Source organism: Pundamilia nyererei, unplaced genomic scaffold (genome assembly GCF_000239375.1).
Source record: "Pundamilia nyererei isolate P.nyererei 1_Seehausen unplaced genomic scaffold, PunNye1.0 scaffold00014, whole genome shotgun sequence".
Lineage (NCBI taxonomy): Eukaryota > Metazoa > Chordata > Actinopteri > Cichliformes > Cichlidae > Pundamilia > Pundamilia nyererei.
The window spans coordinates 199,013-220,880 of NW_005187415.1; the positions used below are offsets into that span (position 1 = coordinate 199,013).

Consider the following 21,868-nt stretch of genomic DNA (forward strand, 5'->3'; position numbering starts at 1 on the left):
TATTTGCTCAGATGCAGCAAAAAACCAAAGATGCCAATGCCACCATGTTTCTTGATTGGGATACATTTTTAATAGTGTGATGCATTTTTTTTTTCTTGCTCCATATATATAACCCTTCTCACGTAAATGAAAATGTCTATTTTAATCTCATCTATCCAAGAAACACTGTTCAAACAGTCTTCTGACTCATGCATGTGCAGATGGGAAGCGCTCTCTGCAGAGAACAGTGCTTTCTCCTTGCAGCCCTGCCATACACACCATTGTTCTTCAGTATCCTCCACATGATAGACTGAAACTGAAACATGTCACAAACCAGTGCATGAGAGCTTTCTAACAGATCATCTAGTGATATACAGTAGGGCTGCCACGATTAGTCGACTAGTCACGATTGCGTCGACTATCAAAATCGTCGACGACTGACGCGTCGTTTGAAGCTTTGTAAGATCCCAAAAGACGCAGGAATAAGTAGCAGGATTTAAGAGTGTAATAACGGACTGAAACAGAAGATGGCAGCACTGCATGTACAAGGATGCCGGCTGCCGTTAAACCCCGAAGAAGAAGAAGCTGTGTCCCAGAATTCATAGCGCAGCCCAGTTCAGTTTCCAACAATGGCGGCAGCTAGTTAGTTTTAATATTACTCTTATTATTCTTTCTGGGTCACAAAATAAACGATTAACATATTTTCAGGCGAGAATGTAGCTGTGTAAACTTCAAACATCTGCTCAGTTTATCAAGACACCGCATATTTTCAAAAGCGCTCCGACGTTTTCGGAGACGTCTGTTACCCACTAGCTCGATAGCTAGCCGGGGGCTAGGCTAACTAGAGCCGTGAGAACACCGGACTCCCGGCAAATCGTTTTCAAACCCACCGCCGTCTTTCGCTTCTCAGGTTAAACATGATATATAAGTCACTTAGATAACTTCAAAATGTTATTGTTTGGCTTTTTTTAGTATTTTATTTGTTCCTGAGTAAATCGGTTTGGCTGAGATTAAAGTTATAGTTTTTACACAGCTGAATAAACGTGAAGCAGACAGCTGATTATCAGAAGTGTGAGATGCTGGAGAATATACTCCAGTGTCCCGTTATATTTTAGATAGCAAGGAGTTTATTAAACTCTCCCTAACTTATTAAACTTAGCTTGCGGTTGGCAAGTTCTAGTTTATTACAGCATGAATATTGTCTTTAATGCGAAGTCTTCACAAAATAAAACGAACCCCACTAAAGAGGAAATCAAACCAGTGTTGGATTTAAACGGACTAAACATAGCAGGTGTGAAAACGCCCTGAGACTCATATGCCTCTATCTCTGGAACTTTCACTACTCATCTCAAAACTTAGAAAATTTAAGAAATAAATACGACAGTTTGAATTCCTATAAATATAAGGACATGTCACAGTGGATAGAACTGTGTGGTGCGCAGGGCCCGGAGTCAGAAGAAGACAGTGAAAGCAAAACCAGATACAAGACAAATGACCATAAAATAGCGTGGTAGTGTTTTCTTGCTCTTTGTGTGTTTGCATGCGTTTACGTGTGAGTGGAAATCCAGACAGTGTGTGTCTGCTTTGCTGAGGAGACTTAGTTGGCACTGGTTACACTGACCATGCTCCGTGTGTGTGTGCGCGTGCGTTCCACTGTGTACTTGTATGGATGTATGAACGTTTGTCGCGGCCTTGTCAAATCAGCCATGACTCGGCCTACTGCGTGTGTGCCAACCAGGGGTGACCTTTTTCTCTGTGTGTACGCTTGGGAATGTGTGTGTATATGCGTGCCGTGCTGCAGGCAGGGAAAGTCCCTGTCTTCACTGTGCTGGGGAGTTGAAGGGGACACCTCATTCATCTGTGCTTGGGTGAATTTGTGTCATTGTGGGAGTTTCCCATCAGATTGAGAGGGGTTGATGTTCTACATCAGTTTGATCACACTTTTCTAACGTCTGACTTCACGCTTTTAGTATTCGACTTCTGCATTTTGTAAGCACCAAACAGTGTGTGAATTGTCATCGGGAAATGACTCAAAGGCTCAGAAGGGAGCTGTGACACCTGCATTTGCTTGTTTCCCTTGCATTTTCTCTCTTTTGGCCTGGCATACATGTGTGACGACATGTTGAAGTCTTCTAATGAACTGGATAATTTGCCAGATGGAGATATAATCTTGGCAAATGATACCTAAAGTACTACATTACTATCATTGATCTACTGTATGATGTAGGAATGCTGAAACATTGCTGTACATACAGGGATTTTTAATGTATAGTCATCTATCTTACACTTACGTGATCATCAGCCTGCTGGGAGTATCGGGACATTTCGCCTGGGGGTTGTTTTGGCCTGCCGTGAACAGTAAGAAGGAATGAGTATCAGGACAACACTCTGAGTCGCGCAGCAGCAATGTTCACAAGTTTGTGGGCTAAAAATGCACATGAATCCGTGCATGTAGGCCTCTCCCTGAAGGCAGGCAGTGTCTACCTTCTGCTCTACAGATAACAGAAACAAACGTCTTTGTGAAATGGAAAGGAAGGGCGGAGGAAAGAGGAAAGGACTTAAAAAAAAGGTGTGAGTAACAGTGGCAATGCATCTAATAATGCAAAGTTTAAGGCCAAATAAAATACAACTTAACTTCCATCCCTTACCTATCAGCAAATACCTTTTTTAAACTTTTTTTTTAGTCCTAAATTTTTGTACTTTTAACATTGTGATGTCTCAAGCTGAGCTTTTTTCTAAGCTGCTGTGGGGTTAGTTCAAGACGACGTTATATCGTCAGCACAGTAAAGTCAGAGCATACCCTGCTGTAGGGCTCTGTCTGGCTCTAAATACAAAATAAACACCCTTAAATAAGAACTTAAATCAGGAAAGTGTTTACTGAGGTCATAGGTCACGCCAGAAGTAGGGTCAGTATAGTATATGTATGCAGTGTTTTATCCAGTAACTGAGAATGGTGCTCAATATGTTTTATTTAAAGACAATGTATTTCTAATTGATGTTATTGCATCTCAGTCTATCAGCACTGAAGCAAGCCTTGCTCTACTTTCCTTAACATATATTAAACAGATACGATCCTCCATGAAAAGTCCCTTAGAGCATCTCCCTGCAGTAAATCTGCTTTTCTCCATACGTGCTTGTTAATTAGCTCTGTTCCATATCTTGCTGTGTGTTTCTAATGCCAAACAGATCTCATGTCCTCCCTCTCTCTCTCTCCCAGCACTGTCCAGAGCTGTACGAGAGCTAATTGGCAGCTCGCTTGCCTGCCGCGACGGTGATCATGCAAATGTATTGGTGCTTACCAATAGCCGGGCCCATCAAAACATTACGACGGCCATTACCCAGAGCTGGGGCTGGCCTAACGAACATATGCTCCCCCGCCCGACAACCTCCCCCCAATTCCTAAACTCTTATTTATGTGTTTAATTTAATGTGCGAGGGAAGAATTTCCGAAATTAAATTTGGTTTTCGTTGGTGCCTCAAGAGAGTGGCAGCGTTATAATAACATGGTAATTTTTTACACGTCTTTATGAGAAATGAGAAAATTAATTCTTTCTGACAAGCTGTAATTATTGGGCTTGGAACAGTTGCAGCTGAACAGTTTGGGCTGTGGTAGCCTGGCAGTGAGCTGAAAGAGGGAGAGAGAGAGAGAGAAAAGGGGGGTGGAGGAGAGAGAGAATGGAAACACAGTGAGACCGAAGGGGAGAGAAAGAGTTTAGTAGTGAAGCCAGAATTGTATACAGTCACAAAGGAGAGAGACAGAGGGAGAGAAAATGGGAGGAGAATGATGATAATGATCCACAAGGGCAAAGGAGAAGCCAGTAAGGTGGTGGAAGACCCGGGGTGTGAGGGGACAAAGTTGAAAGAAATGAAGAAAAAAAGAGGACAAACTGAAAGATGTAAGGTGAAGATGAAAGGGGCAGAGTTGGTTCAGTCAGGATAAATACGAGTAGGCACAGGAGGTGAGGGTTGGGTGAAAAATGGAGAGAAAAGAAGTTGATGAAATTAGAAGAAAAAGACGAAACAAAAGGGCGAGGGTTAGAGGAAAAAAACAGCAGCAGCGTGATCAGCTGGATAGTAGCATAGTATAGATGAGGGGAGAAGGGCAGAGTGTGCATGCTTTGGAGGGATAAGTTGAGACTCCTCTCAACTTATCCCAAGGTTATAAGAAGTTATGATAGAGGGGGATGAAAGTGGAAGAAGATGGAGTTAATGCAGAGCACTCGAGGTTAGACAAAAGGAAGAAATAGAAGGTAAGCGGTAGTAGGTGATGAAGAGTAAAAGATATGATGGTGATACAATACAGGAGAGAAGATGAGGATGAAAGGCAAAAAGGAATGTGGATGGGGAGGGAAGGAATGTGAGGAGGACAGGTTGGATTAAAGAAAGAGAAGTGCAGGAAGAAAAGCAGAAGATTTACTGAGGAGAAAGTAGAATGCTAGTAGTAGCTAATGGTTCAGCAGGTGTGAGGAAAGAAGGGAATGGGTTGATGATGTGTGTGAGCGCGCAGTGTTTGGTTGGGAGGGATAAGAGTTGTTTGACAAACTCAAGAGAAGAAGAGTTATGAATCACTGGAAAGGTACACAGATGGCACAGTATGAGGGACGGGAGGTACTGATGGAGGTGGAGGAGGGTGTTGCATTAAAGGAAAGAAAAAGACAGGAACGGGATAGAATATAGGAGTCGGGAGGGGGGTGGAGATGGAAGGTATTGTAAGGAGTCATGTCTCGCTTTGTTAAATCAGGCAGGAGTTCCTGTCTTCTTATATGATGTCATCAGAGGAAGCTCCTCTACAGCATCAGCAGCGCCGTCTGTGTCAAGGTTATAACACATTAATATGCACAGTCTACAGCCGCCTGGCCTCACTCCAGGCCTGCTTAGGTTCTCTCACACAAGCGCGCACACACACACGCAGAGACACACACACACAAAGCATCAGCATCTGCTCACACTTACAGAGCTTCTTCGCCTTTGCTCCATCAAGCGCTGGCACACATTCACACATATACACTCACGCAGACACACACGCATTCACGCACAGCTTCCTCTTCTTTGTATCATCATGCGCTGAATATGGAACATGATATTGATATTATGCAGCCATATTGTTTCTGTACCGATATTCACTTAGGCTGCTATAAAAGCACTTTTACAGCTGTGCTGCGATTCGCTTAATGACCCACTACTGTGTGTGTGATTGTCTGTGTCTGTGTGTTTGTGTGCATGCAGGCAAGTGGTTATTTGTTTTCTCCAAGTATCTGTGTCTTAGAAGGAGAAGCTGTGTTTGAGTCAGCCCTTTACATTTCTGTGTGAAAGTGTGTTCCCATTAAGGTTTGAATGCAGTCTTCAGCCAGTGTTATTCAAATGTATGTTTAAATGTTTATCAGTAGGGCAGTTTTAAATACTTTTTTTTGGTTAGGCTTAATTGGAAGTCTAATTTCCAGCAAGAACCCTGGGAGTCCCATTTAAACTCACATGGTACTTTGAATTATTAGTTTTCCCCGTGTAACCGGTTTCTGCTTCACCCCGCTGCAACAGGTCAGCCCAAACGGACTCCTCGACTGTTGCGTTGTGTTTTTAAGAAGACAAGGAGTCTCTGGTTGATCGTTGCCACTTTATTTCCTGAATGGAAACTACTTCTGTGAAAATTTCGACAGCACAGTTGTAACCTCAGCTACCTTGTAGTACTTGTATATCCCATACTATGATTTACTCATTGAAAGCATCCACATCACTTCATTCACACTTAATTGTGATCATTTTTTAAAAGTTTGTTGTTATTTTTTTTTCATTTCTATATTGTTTGTGTTTAAATATATGGAACGACCTGATGAAGCTGGTAGCCAGGCTGTGACACACTAAGATTACAAACTGTTCGTTTTTAATTTTGATTAAACGTATGTTGGACTTGAATGTTTGCTATTTCAAGGGCAATATTATTAAAGGAAAAGCCCAACAGCCTTCAGATATTAACTTGTGTGTCAGTTTTCATGGCAGTGGTTTCAGCTTTGGGACTTTGACTTCATCCCTTCATTTATTATTCATTTATTGTACTACTAGTAACAGGCTTAAAGGACTGATATGTAAGTATATAAAGCAATAATGTGCTGACTACAATTGTAATGTTGTGTTCTTCCAAAACCCTTCCTGTTTCTTCATTGAACGTGTTCCATTTTGTCCTGTGCTGTTAAATGTTTCATCCTAGTGAAGGCATGATGGGACCCCCTGGGGATGAGGCATCTGCCCACCCGGCCACACGCTGAATTATACATGACAGTGCAGGACAGAGTGTGTGACTGTGCGTGTGTGTGTGTGTGTGTGTGTGTGTGTGTGAGCATTTGTAGGTGTCACAGAGGGAAGTGTCCGCTTTGTAGCGTGACTCTGTTTTCCTCTGACATACACTGAGTTGTCCTAGGTTGTATATTGTCTGTGATGGCTTTTCTGTGCTTGCAAATGTTTTGTATCGCTTAGTGTTATGAAGAAACTTCATTTTTAACGTGGTGAATCAAACCTGTTCCAGTTCAAGATGGGGCACCGTAGTTTTGCCAGAATCTCTCGGTGCCAGAACAAAACCTGCAAGCGCCCATTCTGGTGAAGGTAGAAAAAAAAAAACAGTTTGTTCTGGCTTGTTTGTCTCAGGGGTGCTTGCAGGATTTGCTTCTGCTAAGTGGTGCTGGGAGATGATATGGAGGAATATTCTGCACATGGCTAAGTATGTCATTGCCAAAACCTTCTCCAAGAATCTCATTTTGACTTTTTTAATCTTCTACAGATCCTGGACCATTGCGTTGTGAAAAAGTAAATTTCAGATAAATTCCAGTGTTGCTTTTTGGGTGTTGAATGTGTAAGAAGCAACACACACTGCTGGTCACGGTGCGCTGTTTCATGTTGGCTCGTCAGAAAAACCCACCTACTTATTTTCCAGTGTTATTTTGCATCTACTCTTTAGAGAAGCAGTTTTTATGTTCACATGCCAGCCTTTGTTGGTGTAGGCATGCTGATACACTGAGAAGCTAATATATATAAGGTCCTGTTTGAGTTGCCCATTTATCTCGTTTAATGCTGATTATATACAGTATCTAATCAGTAATCAACAGTTTTTATTACTTTGAAGCAGATTGTTGAAGAAGTTATCACAGCTGCAGTTGTTTGATAGTCACCCTGCTTGTAAGGTAACCAACACAAACATATGCGAATGAGGAAGTGTTCTTATATAACTGACAGTGACGATGGAGTTTCACATTAATAACATGGGTGCACCTAATAGGAGGCTGAGAGGGTCCGGCCTGTATTTTTATATATAGATGGTGATCACCAGGCCAAACTAAGCATAGATCCGCTCTTTATCAGACATTATGGGCTAATAAGTACAAACCAAAGTCTATAGTTATTTAGTGCCTGTGAACCAGTTTTGAGGTAGTTACTTTTTTCATCATATGTACCGTGTATGTACTGTTGTTCAGTAACCAGTGTAGCTGCCAAGATTCAATCAAAGAAAATGTGTTGTCTTGTAAAAGTTCTGCTACAGAAACATGCAAAAAGAGCGTTATGTCTGAAAAGTTCAATGCTATATCCTCACCGTGCGTGTTTGTGTGTGATTGATTGTTTCATGTGTGGCCATGTGTGCAGGTATGTGTGTTCTTCACCTGAGATCTTGCTACTGTAGCTAATGAAAGCCCCATCTCTTAATGCAAATGAGGCTGTTGTTAACCCCAATCACAGAGGTCGCCGAGTGTGCATCAATCCCACATCTCCCTGAGTGCTTCACTGGCAGCACGCAGTGGTCCCCACCGCTCAGTAGGCCCACAGGTAATTACTGGGAACCAGAAAGGGAGAGGGCCAGGGGAGTCAGGGTCTCAGGTAGACATGCATGTCACTAGTGCTTTTTTTTTTTTTTCTCATGTCATTTTTTGCCAAACAGAGGGTTGGGTTGCACATAGGGTCAAGTGCAAGTGTTGTCTCCTACCACACCCCTTCCTCCAAAACCCACACGCTCAGAGTGTGACAGGTAATTACAGCATGAGAGTGGCTGCGCTGTATGCAAGATTGGAAGGTCAGGCCCACTGTCTGCTCCCTCGGGGCCACTGAGCATCACCTCTCTGACTAGATCTACAATCAGTTCCATTAGTACCATGTCTGTCTGACCACCTGTTGTGTGTTGTGTCCTCCAGTTAGCTGTTTTATGGTCAGCCTGTTTCCTGTCTGGTACTTTGAAATTGTATGTGTTGTGTAAGCTGCAAAGAAAAATGGCAATGTCCTGAATTAGAGCACTGCAGTGACTGTTTTTACCATTTAATACCAGCTTTTGGATTGCTGCACAGTCTATAACAAGCGATTTTAAAATGTACCTGTTGACAACTTAATACTTGCCCTTTAAATACACCATATTAACAAAAGTATTCACTTGTCTGCTTTCGCACACATATGAACTCGAGTGACATACCATAATGGCTTCAACTCTTCCCTGAAGACAAGGTTTGGGAGTGTATTTCTGAGAATTTTTGACCTTTCTTCGAGTGACACTGATGTTGGCTGAGAAGGCCTGGCTCGACTGGACTTGTTGCACAGGTGTCACAGGTGCAGAAGCCGTCTGCACGCCTAGGTGCTGATTTTACACATATGTGAAAACCACTTGGGACACCTGAATTCAATTATTTGGATAGGTGACGGAATACTTCTGGGATTGAACGCTATAATGTATTATATTGACGAACTCATAATTCAGTCGTGACATTGTGCATTGTGACACGCATGTCCATTATGTTACATTGTGTCATTAATTTCCTGTCTGTTAGTCCTCACAGCGACTCTAAGGCTGTGCCGAGCCACATCATGGAGGAAAATCATTTGAGCTGCTTGTATCTATGACCTAGTTCTTTTGGCGACTACCCAGAACTCGTGACTATAGATGAGGATTGGAATATAGACTGCCTGTTGGGGTTGGCCGATCTGCTCCACAGTCCAGTCGTCCTATCACACCTCTGTGCGGTTGCCAATAACTGATGCATTGCTGCTGGGTTGGGGGATGGGGCCCGTGTGCACCTAGTTAAGGTAACGCTATCCACTCTCCATGATGTGACTGTGTGACCAAAACACATAAACAGATCAGTGCTATCTGGTGAGATAGGCAGACAGACATACAGATTTATTTCCCACTTCTAGCGTGAGACGAAAGACACAGACTGTATTTCAGCTGAACAGCTTAAAATGGTATCAGACATGTTACTTTACTTTCTTCCAGGCTTATGCTTTTGACTTGCTCAGACTATGTTTTGGGGGGTGGGTTTATGCACCAGTTTTTTACTGACAAACACACCCAGTGGGAAAAAAGTTAAGGAAGGCAGATAAACTCAATAACAGGCAGATAACAAAACAAAAGGCAGAAATGACTTCCTGTTTTGTCTCATTTTGTTTATGATGGATCAAGCAGCTGTTCCCTCCACACACACAAGAGGACAGAGGGCTGACCATGAAGTTGTCTGCGTGCACTGGTTGTATGCCGACTTTAATAGGGCAGATTACATTTAAATTTGATATGAATCTGATAATAAGTTATCGCATTAATTCCAATACAAGCTAAAAAAAATAGCCACGATTGGCATGCTGTTAAAATATGATAAGATCCCAAGATAAATTCCTGGTCTTGGGCTAACAACTGTCCCACAACTCTAAAGAAATAAACAGATATTTAATTTAATTTTACTTCACATTAAAATATGATTGATTACATGAAGTTTAAAATAGAAGGTTTCAGGATTGAAGAAGGCTGGCAGTAACAAGCTTTACCAGAGGGACCAAAGATCTGTGTTGTGCATTTCAAAGCCCTTTGGCGCAAATTTTTTGCTCTTGTTGTTTTAGCTATATTAAAACGCAAACTTCACTGATGTATTCTAACAGTTGGAGACTTGTAATCTATGGTATCCAGATGAAGAATACATGTTTCTATACAGTACATTTATGTCTCTTTACTGTGACTTTGATGTAAAGAAAAATCAAGCTGCTTTGAATTTTGAGGTTTAACAGAAAACCAACAGGGTGACACCTCTAACCCCCGCCTTTATCTCTAGTTAATATTCACTGCCTATATATCAATATATCAAGGTTCCTCTCTCTACGCCCCTGTTTGTACATGTTGAACTACAAGCCATTGTTTATATGTAGGATGAGATATGACTGCTTTCCCCTGAAGAGCACTTGACCATCAAAAGAACATGAGCGTTTTCCCACTGGGGCAATAATGGCCACCTTAACAGTATCATGCGCTCAACCCTACAGGCAATCCATGTCCTTCTGCTTAAATGCGTTTGCGAGACGGTTTTTCACTGGTTTAAATAACAATGCCAATCCCTGTTTCTCCCTTGTCTCGCAGCAAACCGGTTAAAGGCCTCCAACAGATTCTGTATTCGATCAGTTTTGAACGATTAGGTTTGCCAAGCCAAATTAGGTTTGAGGATGAGCCTTTGTGACCCACGTAGCCCAAAGGTGCTTTTGCCCTCTTCACTTATTAACTTGTTTCTGTGCAGACGCATTCACAGATTTTTGTCTGCGTGTGAAACTCTGGATTCTATTAATCCATTCATCGGCACATATTTTACTCGTCATGGTCTTATCTGTTTACAAGCAGTCCATAGGTTATGTGACTTTGTGAATGACACATTTGTGTGTCCTCCTGAATACAGAATATTACATTTGTTTTCTTCCATAACAGCTCACATGTGCGTCAGAGCGCACAAGAAAACAAGATTACAAAACATGTTAATTGTCATAGTCGTGGTAGGGTTGCACGGTTATGCACTGAGTGTCTCTGACACCTCACACCAACGAAACCTCTCGGTTGGCTGGGACCTTTCTGAGTGGAATTTGTCTGTGTTCCCTTACCTGCTTGGTTTTTCTTTGGGTGCTTCGCCCTTTTACCCACAGTCCAAAGACATGTATGTTTGGTGAGTTTGTTGGTTGTACAGTAGGTGGTGATGTGAGAGTGTGTGTGTCTGCCTCTCCCTGTTAGCCCTGTGATGACTAGGGACCACAGTGTATCCTGTCTTTTGCCTGCTGACAGATGGGATAGACTGCAGATACCCAATGACCTAGTTGAATAAGCAGTTAAGAAAATGGATGGATGCCTAGCTCGATACTCATGGTCGTGTGAACTGACCGTTTTGTCTACTCTGGATGCTTTTCCTCAAGTCCCGTGATGTAAATCCGGGAATACAAATATCAATCAAGGACCAAGTGACTAAGCAAAACTTGCCAACATTTTTAGATCATATAAGATTCTACACGGACAGGCCATTTCATTAGGCGCACATCTTCAGCTAATAAGATGGGAGCGTCTCATTAAGGCATGTAGACGTGGTCTAGACAAACCAAGCATCAGAATGATTTGAATGTGCTCTGTGTTATATTCAGTTATTGAACACAGTGTACCCATATTCTAATGGCTCCTTCCACCAGATCATCTCAAACTGGTTTCTTGAGCATGAGAATGAGTTCACTGTGCTTGAGCCCGGCCTCCACAGTCTCAAGTCAGTACATCACCTTTTGGATGTGGCGGAACATGAAATTGGCATCATGGATGTGCAACTAAAAAAAATCTCCCGTAACCATCTGAAGTCATCGTGGTAATATGCACCACGATCTCTGAGGAATTAAGAATTAAAGCAGTTCTGAAGGCAAAGGGGGCTCTAAAGTATATGACATAAATTTTAAAAAGAGCACAGCACAGCTGATCATCCTGAGTACGTATATAAACCATGTTAAATGTAAAGCCTACACAAACGAATATATTGCACTGAGATGAAAGCCAAAACCAGCGAGTGCATGGAGTGTGACACTATCCCACTGCACCGTCTCCCTCCCATCATCTTCAGCACTGTGCTCACCAACAGCATCAACAGCCACAGGTGCTGAAGATTTTTACTCTTTTGGCAGCACATGCTGCAAAATCCACTTTGTTCTTAACCCCAAATGGTTTGTACTTTCCTTGAATTTTACCTTGCTCACATTAACCCTTTCCATGTGGATGTGTTCTTTAATTAAGGCACTAAACACAAATCAGAAATGGGTTTCAAGGTGTGATTGTGCCGTTTTTCTTCTTCTTTTTTTTCGATACCTTTATGCATCGTGCTGAATTATGCATTCTCCCCTCCAAAACAAAAGCTGTGGGTGGAGTTGGTGTAAGGCATTGAACAGAGAAGATGAGAAGGCACCCAGTGACAAAAGCAGGAGGGACTGAGAGAGAAGAGAGAGGGAGAGGGGTCCTCTTCTCTGCAATGGGCCCCAGAACAGCCTGGGTGAGCCGGCCTTTCATTATCCCCCATCCCTCTGTGATGAGGAGAAGAAAGGCGGACGTGAGAGAAAGAAAGAGAAAGAACAGACCAGAAGAGGGGAAGAAGAAAAGAAAGAGGCGTTTGATAGAGCTGTGTGGAGACCGTGTGTGAATGAGCCAGTGAAGGGCAGCCATTGTCTTGCTGCGACCTCAATTTGGTACTGTACGCTCCTCTTTTTACTGCACTGTCTCGAACCACAATGCCTCCTTTCTCCTCCTCTTTACTCCCTCTCTCTCTTAAAGAAATAGGGGGATTAGGGCCCACCAAGGGGAGCTGCGTGTCTAGATTGCCAACTATCATGACTCCTCACCATGTGACGAGATGGCAACGAGATATTCTACAAGACCTTTGTTATTTGTGTTTGCTTCCATTTTTACTGGCTTTTGTGCATTATTATATTCACAAGTTAAGAGTATCAGATAAGGGAAACGTAATTGTGTTCTAGGAGGAATGCTGTGTATTTTTGGACAGGCCGAGGAGGGAGGTGCAGGAGGTGAAAGACAGAGTCACAGGGACGGGGACAGAAAGCGCAGCTGTACTTCCTGTTTACCCAGGCCTTGTTTAAGGAACAGGGGTTGCATTCATCTACTCTTCTCTACCTCTGCTGACCCCTTCTCTCCTCCTCCCTTCTCCTCTTGCTCTATTCTCCTTTAGGTCCCCCCCCCACCCCCACCTTTTCTAGCAGCTCCTTTTCCCCTCATCTCTTGCTGATAAAACTGCATTGAACTCAGGAGGATGAGCTAGATTAGGCACTATTTGGTAGGCATGGGTTTAGTACAGGGAATGATTTGAAGGCAGAAACGATTATTAAATGTTCAAACTTGCGGCTGGTACTGTGTGTGAGTGTGGATATGACAGAGGAAGAGATAAATAGAAAATAGATGAAGAAGCAACAGACTAAAGAAGAAAGGATGACAGATAGGATGAACTTTTTGAGAAAGTTGGTTTAGTTTCTGCTGGTGCAGTTCATTTGCTAGGAAGTTGTTAAAAAAAAAAAAGAGAGACTCCAATCGTTCATTTTCTGTCCACCAGCACATGGAGCATGTACACACATAACTCTATTAGAGAACTCAGAAGTTTGGGTTTGCTTTGATGGTGAGTAAACTAACTGTAACTCCACGCCAAAGCAGACCTTGAAGCCACTGAGAGGGAGGGAGGGTTAGAGGAAGAGAGACGGCACATCCCAGTTGTTTGTTCCACCCACCCAAGCCGAGCCCTCCCCAACCTTTCTTTGTGCAGTCGGACATCAGACTGAGATGCCGCGAAAGATGCAGTAGATTAAAAGGATTGTTTCTGTGGCTGCTATAGCCTCTATTGTACAGAGAGACGGTTATAGACGAATCTGCAGTCAATTCATCACGTGCATTTATGCACAAACACACACACCCACGCACGGAAGCAAACTAGCTCGCTTATACATGCACAGATATGGTGTCAAAATGTCGGCGCGACACGACAGGACCCCTTTCATCTAAATGTGCTGTTTGACAGTCCATCTATTTGCAGTCAGTCATTAGGCCACCACACAAAACTGACTGAATGTCACTGATAGAAAAATATAGAAAAGGACACAAAGGGGATGGAAGTAAACTGCCATTTTTTTTTACCAGTTTTTCTGTAACGGGTTTAAATTAACAATCTTTAGTTTAATATATCCGTTACAGCCTCTTACTTACTTTCTTTATCCTGTTTTTGAGACTTTGAGCACAGTTTGGATTTCCATTTAAATGTTGAAGAGATTTATGCCACAGTTTATTTTATTGTTGTCAAATAAAAAGCCTGCATTCTCTTCATTCTGTTATTTAATTCTTCTTTTGATTTCCCGTGATATAAAATGACCTTGAGCAGTCACCCTAAATGTAAGACCTTGTATCTGATAATTAGCATCCGGTAAGCTTGTTTACAGAGTTCTGAAATACTGAATACACATTATTCATGCAGGTTCTTTGAGAGCAGCAGGGGGCTGTATTTAGTGAAGACTCTGCTCTTGAACTGAAGGAATCTCAGCATCTGTCCTCCCTGCTGAAGTGTCCTTGAGCAAGACACTGAATCCTTATCGGCTGTTTGAGCGTAGCTCTTCGGCTGACCCTGTGTTCTGACCTCCATGTAGGAGAGAAAAACCGAGGCTGCTTCTATTGGCCTTTTCCTTTTTTTGGAATTGATCACCCAAAAGTAAGAATATTATATTCACTAGACTCTCGCCACTGGGAGGTCAGAATGCAGGGTCAAATTCGAGACAGCGCCTCTGGGAAATGATAGGGGTTTGCTGGTTTGCTCAAGGACAGTCCATCCACCAAAAAAAAAAAAGAACTGAACCTGTGCTGGAGTTTTTGTTTTACACAAAAAAGATTTTTGTGTAAAACAAAAACTCCTTGCTGCGTTCTGGAGGTCATAGGGCATTTTACCTAATGCCGCACAAACCTCAGCATACTCTCAAACTAGTCCTGAACCTTCCAGGGAAAATGTAAATAGCTTTTGTTTCTTTTTTTTGTTTTGTTTTTTGTTTTGTTTTTTCACAACTTTCTATCTCCAAAATGTTACTTTTTCTCAAGTTAAGAAAACAGAACTTTTTATTTATTTTTCTTTAGTTCGTTTGATAAGCTTTCCTGGGCTGCAAGGTCGCAGCAGCGAGCAAAATCCATAAGTCGGCCCAAACCAACAGCAGAAATAAAATTCACAATAGTAATATGCATAGGAGACGATTGTGCTCTAATTACGCTGTGGCTAAATTGCAGTCAAATGCTCTGAATCCCAAAAAAGAATCAAGGATTACCTTCACATGTTTAAACAATTTGTTTTCGTGCTCCAGTTTGCTGCATTCCCAAACCCTCCTTTGGACTTTCAATTACAATTCATTTTGATTAAACATGCAAATACCATCCTTGATGGTGTCCTTTGTTAGCGTGGCCTTCTTTTGGCTAAAAACCATAGTCTCTTGAGTGTCCCTCATTTAATGAAGATTGAAGATTAAACAACAGGAAAGAGCCATTATTTTTGTCGGGGAATTAAAGTACCATCAATCTCACTTAATCACCTTCTTAATATCTCCTCAGACGCCAGCAGAAAGCTGTTCTCAGCTCAAGGTTAACATGCTTTGTTTTGTCAAAGCAAAGGGAGAGAGGAGAGGGGCAAACAAACAGAATAGATGGATGAAGCCACTCTGTCCACCAAGTGGACACGGATTACAGTGAACCGTGTTGTGTCGGTGGGAGGGTAGGGCCAGGAGGTTGATGTGGAAAGAAATGACAGCTATTGTTTGGCCTCTAATTATCTCTGTCTGCTTATTCGCCCGCTCATTTCCTGTAGAGACAGAGAATGAGACTGAAGGAAGAAGTGCCAGTGGTTTGCCGCTGTAGCCTTGTTAACAGGTGGTACAGTTTGTCCTTGATGACCAGCAAAGTTGCTCTCCTACTGTGTGTGTTTGTGTACATTATGCGGCTTTATGGCATTAATGGCTGGATGGCCTTTTTCTTTTGTTCGCCCATGCTGCGTAATTTTTAAACTGTTTTGGGTGTTTTTTATAAAAGTTATTTTGTACCTTTTAGGAAGAAGTAATATGTTGAGTTCACCTTTAGCGAAATAACTCTCCCAAGCTCTATTTATTGAAAGCGAGAGAATACTTTAGTCACAAGGATCATGTGGTTGTTTTGTATAATCTTGTTTTTAAGGTTAAAAGTGAACCATTAGGGTGCTGCTATAGCTTACTGTGTTGAGCAGGAGATCCATATCCCAAAAGGCTGCAGAGAGCTGGGGCTTGATTCCACCCTGGACCATTTCCTATGTCATCTCCTCACTTTTTCCCCACGTTCCTGTTCACTCTGTTGTGTTTCTGTTGTCTCTGCTTTACTTTAAAATGTAATTAGATTTCCATTTAATTGTCAGCTGAAATAAAAACAGATACTTAGATTGGCAAATAGCTAATATCGGTCAGACTTTAGTGTGTAGTGTTGCAAGCAAACTTTCCCCCCGCTGTGCTTATATTGCAGCGCTTCTTTTAATCTCTGTGTGACAGGGAGGACGACAGACCCGACCGCATAGTTCAGTTTATACACTTTTATTTCCCGGTTGTCGTTTTACACACTCGGCTGCAGCTTTTCAGCTGCCAGCCACACACAACATAACAACAGCAACAACAACAACAGCAACAACAACGTCCTCAGGTGCCAGCACGTTTAATAGGGGAGGCGTGATGAGCCGATAGAGCTCAGGTGTGCCACAAACCACGCCCATCACACTCTGTAACAACCTGTAATAATTTTTTATTATTATAATTAATGAAATAAGACATTGTTAGCTTAACCAAAGTATTATTTGTTGCCTGTGTCTCACACTGACTGCTATGACCCCAAAACTAGCAACCACTAGATTGTGTAAGAGAGCTAGCAAATCTTAGCTAATTACCGTTCCCATGTGCTTTCACATTGAACTGTTTTCACCTCCCAAACGCAACTAAACTACACATGTCTGCACATTTCTACACTTTTGAAAGGGCAAGATTTTCCACCAGCTACACATCAACATTGACATTACAAGAAATTACCAAGAAAAATGTATTCAGAAAGGATCACATTCTAATACAGCAAACCTTTAGCAGTACAGTGTAACCCAAAGTTAATCCAGTCATTCACTTTGAATCCCACAATAGCACAGGTAGCAGACGCCATTAACTTAGTGGGTTTGCTTCATGCACACAATTATTTGACACACAGAAGGTGTTTTCAGCACTTGACAGACACCTGTTGAACAACACTGGTACAGACAGCTGTGTTTGGAAGGTTAGAAGCAGTCGCAAATGATAATCAGCTTTCATGGTGCCTACACGGGGCAGTAATGGCCTGACTGAAACCTGTGATTCTCCAGCTAAAGAACCACTTCCCCTCCACAGAGGGAGCGCATGTAACCACGGAAACCTTCTGTAAAGCCACACAAAAGAAGCCACTGAAAACAGATGGGGATCGAACACTGCAGTTGACTATTATTGATTTAATGTTTGAGAGAGAGAGAAGGTGATGTGGACAGAAGATCAAGTAACTGCTTCTGGGTTCAAGTTCGTCTTCAGCAGCTAAACTGAATCTTTGATCTCGTGAACGTTCTCACACATTTAGATCCTTTTATCAGCCTCATCAACATTTTAACTGTGAGAAAGCACTAGAGATTGTCAGGGGAAGACAACCAAGCAATGTCTCTCATGTTTGCAATGTGGCTCTTTAGACCAGAAGTAGGACTACAATCACCAGCTGCAGTCACGGACAGTGGAGTGGGTTTCTTCCCACAGACCACACCTGAATGATGGAGAAGCACCACAACAAAGACCTGATCAGTGAGGAAGCCATGAAGGAAAAAACAAAACCAGGGGCAGAAGGATGAAATGGTACCCAATTACGAGCATTTCAGAATCTACAAAAGCTGTCCAGATGACATATTTTGGTTCAGAGGGAGCCCTGTTAGACAAAGTGTGTGCGATTTCCAGGTAGATTTCTGATAGTTTCTGTTTTTTAACATATGATAATATCTTCCTTTCCTTGTGTCATATTTTACTAATTAAAGAATAGGAAATTCAATTGTTACACACGGGGTGCTGCTGATTCGTATTGCGTAATGGCTTTGGGAGTAATTCATTCTCGTAGGACTGTTCCTCTCTACAGTACTAGTGTTTCCATCTACTCAAAATTACCCCGTAAATTAAGCAATTGACTGAAATCTTGAAACCTTGACCTTAACATGTGTTGTCACCGTATACCACACACAGGACGCAGACTAGCATCATGTTTGAAACCTTAACCTGTGTCCTTTTTCTTTCGCTAAAACTCAAAGCCTCAAATAACCCCAGTTCTTGTTTGTGCGATTGCTTATGCAATACTAATTATACACATCTGACCAGTAACACGTGATTATGGGAAGAATTGGCATCAAATTTCCCCAATAAAGCCTTTTATTAACACAGACAGACGGGCTTTTCTTTGCTGTTTATTAGGTTTGTGTTTGTCAGCCTGTGTCTTCTGGGGTGAACGGTTTGCAAACCAGGAATAATAAAGGACTGTCACAGAAACCCACCTGATTTGGTGCTTACTTGTACATAATGTAACACTCACACACGCATACCAAACATCACACACAGATATGGGCACAGATGCCTTAGGACATGGTTGCAAGCTCTTGCCCTGTGTAATTTTAAGTGTGTTGGAAATTGTATATTGGGGCCATCAAAGCAGTCCCCTAACCGTTAATGGCTTTACAGCTTGTTCGTTAGTTTTAGCCTGCTTAGGAGGGAGAGTGTGTGTACGCATGCTTGTGTATGTGTGTTGAAGGGAGGTGTTGTTTTGTTTAAAAAAAAAAAAAAAAAAATCAGGAGTGTGTCAGGGTGAACTACATGTACACAAATGCCTGAAAACGCACATCAGTAGAGGAAAGACATGCTTGTCTATATACACACACACACATGTAAGCAGGAGGGGAATGTATATAGTGGAGATTGACTCATATACACAAACACACACAAACAGTAAACCAGCATGTCGATAGTCATCTCTCTTTCTGCCGCTCTCTCTCTGGGAGTCCGGTGAGGCCTGGCCTAATTGAGCTGGCCTCAGGAAGCCCATCATTAGCCCTGCTGCTCCGGTCACACATGGCCACCAGATGTGAGTCCAGCCACAATGGAACGCAGAGGGCCACTCTTTCTCTGTCTTCCTCTTTTCTTTCTCCATCTCTCTCTCTCACACACACACACAGCCTGTTACTCTGTCACTCTTCAGCCTAATAAACTAGCTTTTGTCTCCATACGGCCATTGTCCGTTTAGCCTACCACAGCCGTAAGAGAAGTCATTGGGGCCTGAATGTGATGCTTTGTACTGACAATAGACAGAAATAGGAGAGGCAGAAGAGGGAGGAAGAGAAGGATGGTGAAGGAGAGGGGGGAGTGAAGGGTAACTAGAGAGGTTTTCAATGAACTCTCTGGAATTTTTATGGCTTGTTTTTGCAGTTTGAGAATTCAGTGTTGTGGGACTATGAAGTACGGCATGGCACCTTTCTTAGCTTCCTCTCTACCTGCCTGTCTGCTGCAAGACGCTGCTCGTGATTGGATGATTGTGTGTGTATATGCATGCTGTTTTTATGAGATCCAGATAAAATTAACCTCTTTAGTAAGGGAATTTGTTGTAACTCGTTTAATGTTTAAGGTAAAGGCTTAAATTTGTTACAGTTTTTGGACTGCTTTTCACTTTTCACTTTAATTTGGCAATCATGAGCTTTAATTTGCTGCTACAACAGATAACTCCTTGGAAAGCTTTCTAATAGATTTTAGAAAAGGGTTAGTGTGGTCAGCCACTGATGCCACATATTTCTAACCTTGACTGTTCACTGGACACAGCTGAATTGAATTCAGGTTGAACTGTGACTCAGCCGTGGCTCTGATAGAGTTGGGATTCTGGTTTTTTCTGTCTTGTTTCACAAGCAAAAATATAGAGTATTTGGACGGGCCTGCCAATGAGCAGATTGGCATTGCTATGCAAACTAAAGTTCCACATGATCTATCAGCTTTACATTTGGGTTTTCCAAATGAGGTTTAAGACAGTTTGGGGGAAAAGCATTGCTTTGTGTTACTCCCAATAAATGGTTTGGTTGAATCCCCTCACTCTTACACTACATTCCATATAAAGTTTGAAATTCCAAGTTGGATTTCCAACTCGAAAAGTCGAGAAGCCAAACCCGACTTTGCAAGTTTTATGGTTTTTGCAATCTGTATTATCACTGTTGTTTATTTGTGCCGCACTAAATAAGCCACACAAAGAGCTCTGACCAGCCTCGACCCATGAAAGTGGCACAGCTGTGTTTTTAAGTGCAAAAAAAAAGAAGGCATTGCATTGTACTGCTAGAGATGCATGAATGGCTTTACCTTGCCAGGGACCAAAAGAAAGCCTGCTTTTCCGACTATTGCTACTTGAAACAATGTCAAATCAGGAGTGACTTCACTCCTAATTCTGACGTCTGACTTCCGATGTAAAAGGGGCAAAGCATTCTCATTTTGAAAGTTGAGTTGTTGCTACCAACTAGCCTTGGTACTTACCGTCAGCTAGCTTGCTAGCCAAGTTGCTGCTGTTGGTCCTTAATGTCATCCAGCTGCTTGAATTCAGCGGTCTGAAGAACTCCAGCATCACAGCCTAGGAGAGCAGCTGGTGATGGTACCCCATAGCATTAAAATATAGTGGTAGAAACAACTGCCCTTTAATCAGAACTAAGAGAACTACTTGAAAGAATAAAAGGCAAGCAGAAATTCGACCGTGCATAGACAGTGCATACATACCATATTGAAGTAATGAAGCCTGATGTATCTGCAGCAAATACACTGAAACCACGTTCACACTGCCTTTCTTCTGTTTTCCAATTGTAAAAATGTCTTTATCTCACAGCCACTTAGGGGAGGTGTCTGTGCGTGTGCATGCGAGCGTGTGGGTTAAACTGTGGACGCATGGCAATACATGATCCATTTCGACGGCTGCCCTCATTTGAGACAAATGTAATTATCACGCGTGGCTGAGTTTTTTCTTATTATTGGAAAGTTAAGTCACTAATCTGTGAAGTTGTTCCTCGGCTGAATTAATTCAATTATCTGGCAGCACGAGTAGATATCAAGGTTTGACGTTTATGTCTTTGTGGTTATTTCTGTGTGTGTACAGTTGTGTGTTATGCATATGTGTGTTTTGATGTTAGTGTGTATTATTGTGTGCGTGTTTCTGACATGCTGTAGCGTGCACGAATGTGTGCGCGTGTAAAAATGTGTGAGAACAGACGCCATGTTTTTCAACTCCCACTGGATCAAGGCCTTTTATAATCCACTGAGCCGACATAATTCCACCTCACTTACAATGGATTTGTCTCTGCTTTGTCTCCTCATTATTGTTCTCATTCACATGATAAGCTGCTTCACGATTCCATTAGCATTCTCTTGTAGCCGCCACCACTTTAGTGTTGGGGAATCAAAACTTTTTACTCAATTTGTCTCAGCCTGACCAGCTGAATAACAGCCGTGAAACATTCAGTATGGAAAATAGGTCACCTCAGACTGTTTTCATACTTTTGGGGTACATATGAACCAAAGCATTTTATCATAATATCTCCCTTTATTCTCTGTGTAAATCAGTTAGTTTCCTGTTTTAAAAAGTATACATTGGTAACTGAACTAATCAGCATCAAGACTGGACCACATGCTTATTTATTATCTCTAGGATTTGCTGAGCTCTTTAACATTTTTCAGCTCATTATATTATAATGTGGTTTAATGGCAAGCAGCATGGTGCTGCAGTAGTTAGCACCCTCAAACAATCTTGAGCAAGAGGGTCTGAGCGAGCCGACTCTCTTGGATCCTGCTGTGTCGAGTTTGCATGTCTAAAGATGCATGCACGTTAGGCTAACTGGTGACCCTGAATTTGATCATAGGTGTCTTGTGGCCGGCTTCTTATTCAGCGGCAGCTTGGATAGGCTCCTCCGTAGGAGCTAGCATCTACTGTAAACAGATAAAGTCAGCAGCTAAGCAAGAACTTGAAATTCAGCTCTGTAGAAACTTCTGCGAT

At 42.2% G+C, this 21,868-nt stretch overlaps 1 protein-coding gene across 2 annotated transcripts in view; it reads left to right on the forward strand.

Moving 5' to 3' along the window:
- sox5 (SRY-box transcription factor 5) overlaps positions 1-21,868 on the forward strand; it is a 142,843-nt gene that overhangs the window by 625 nt on the left and 120,350 nt on the right. The gene's annotated exons all lie outside the window — the stretch shown is intronic.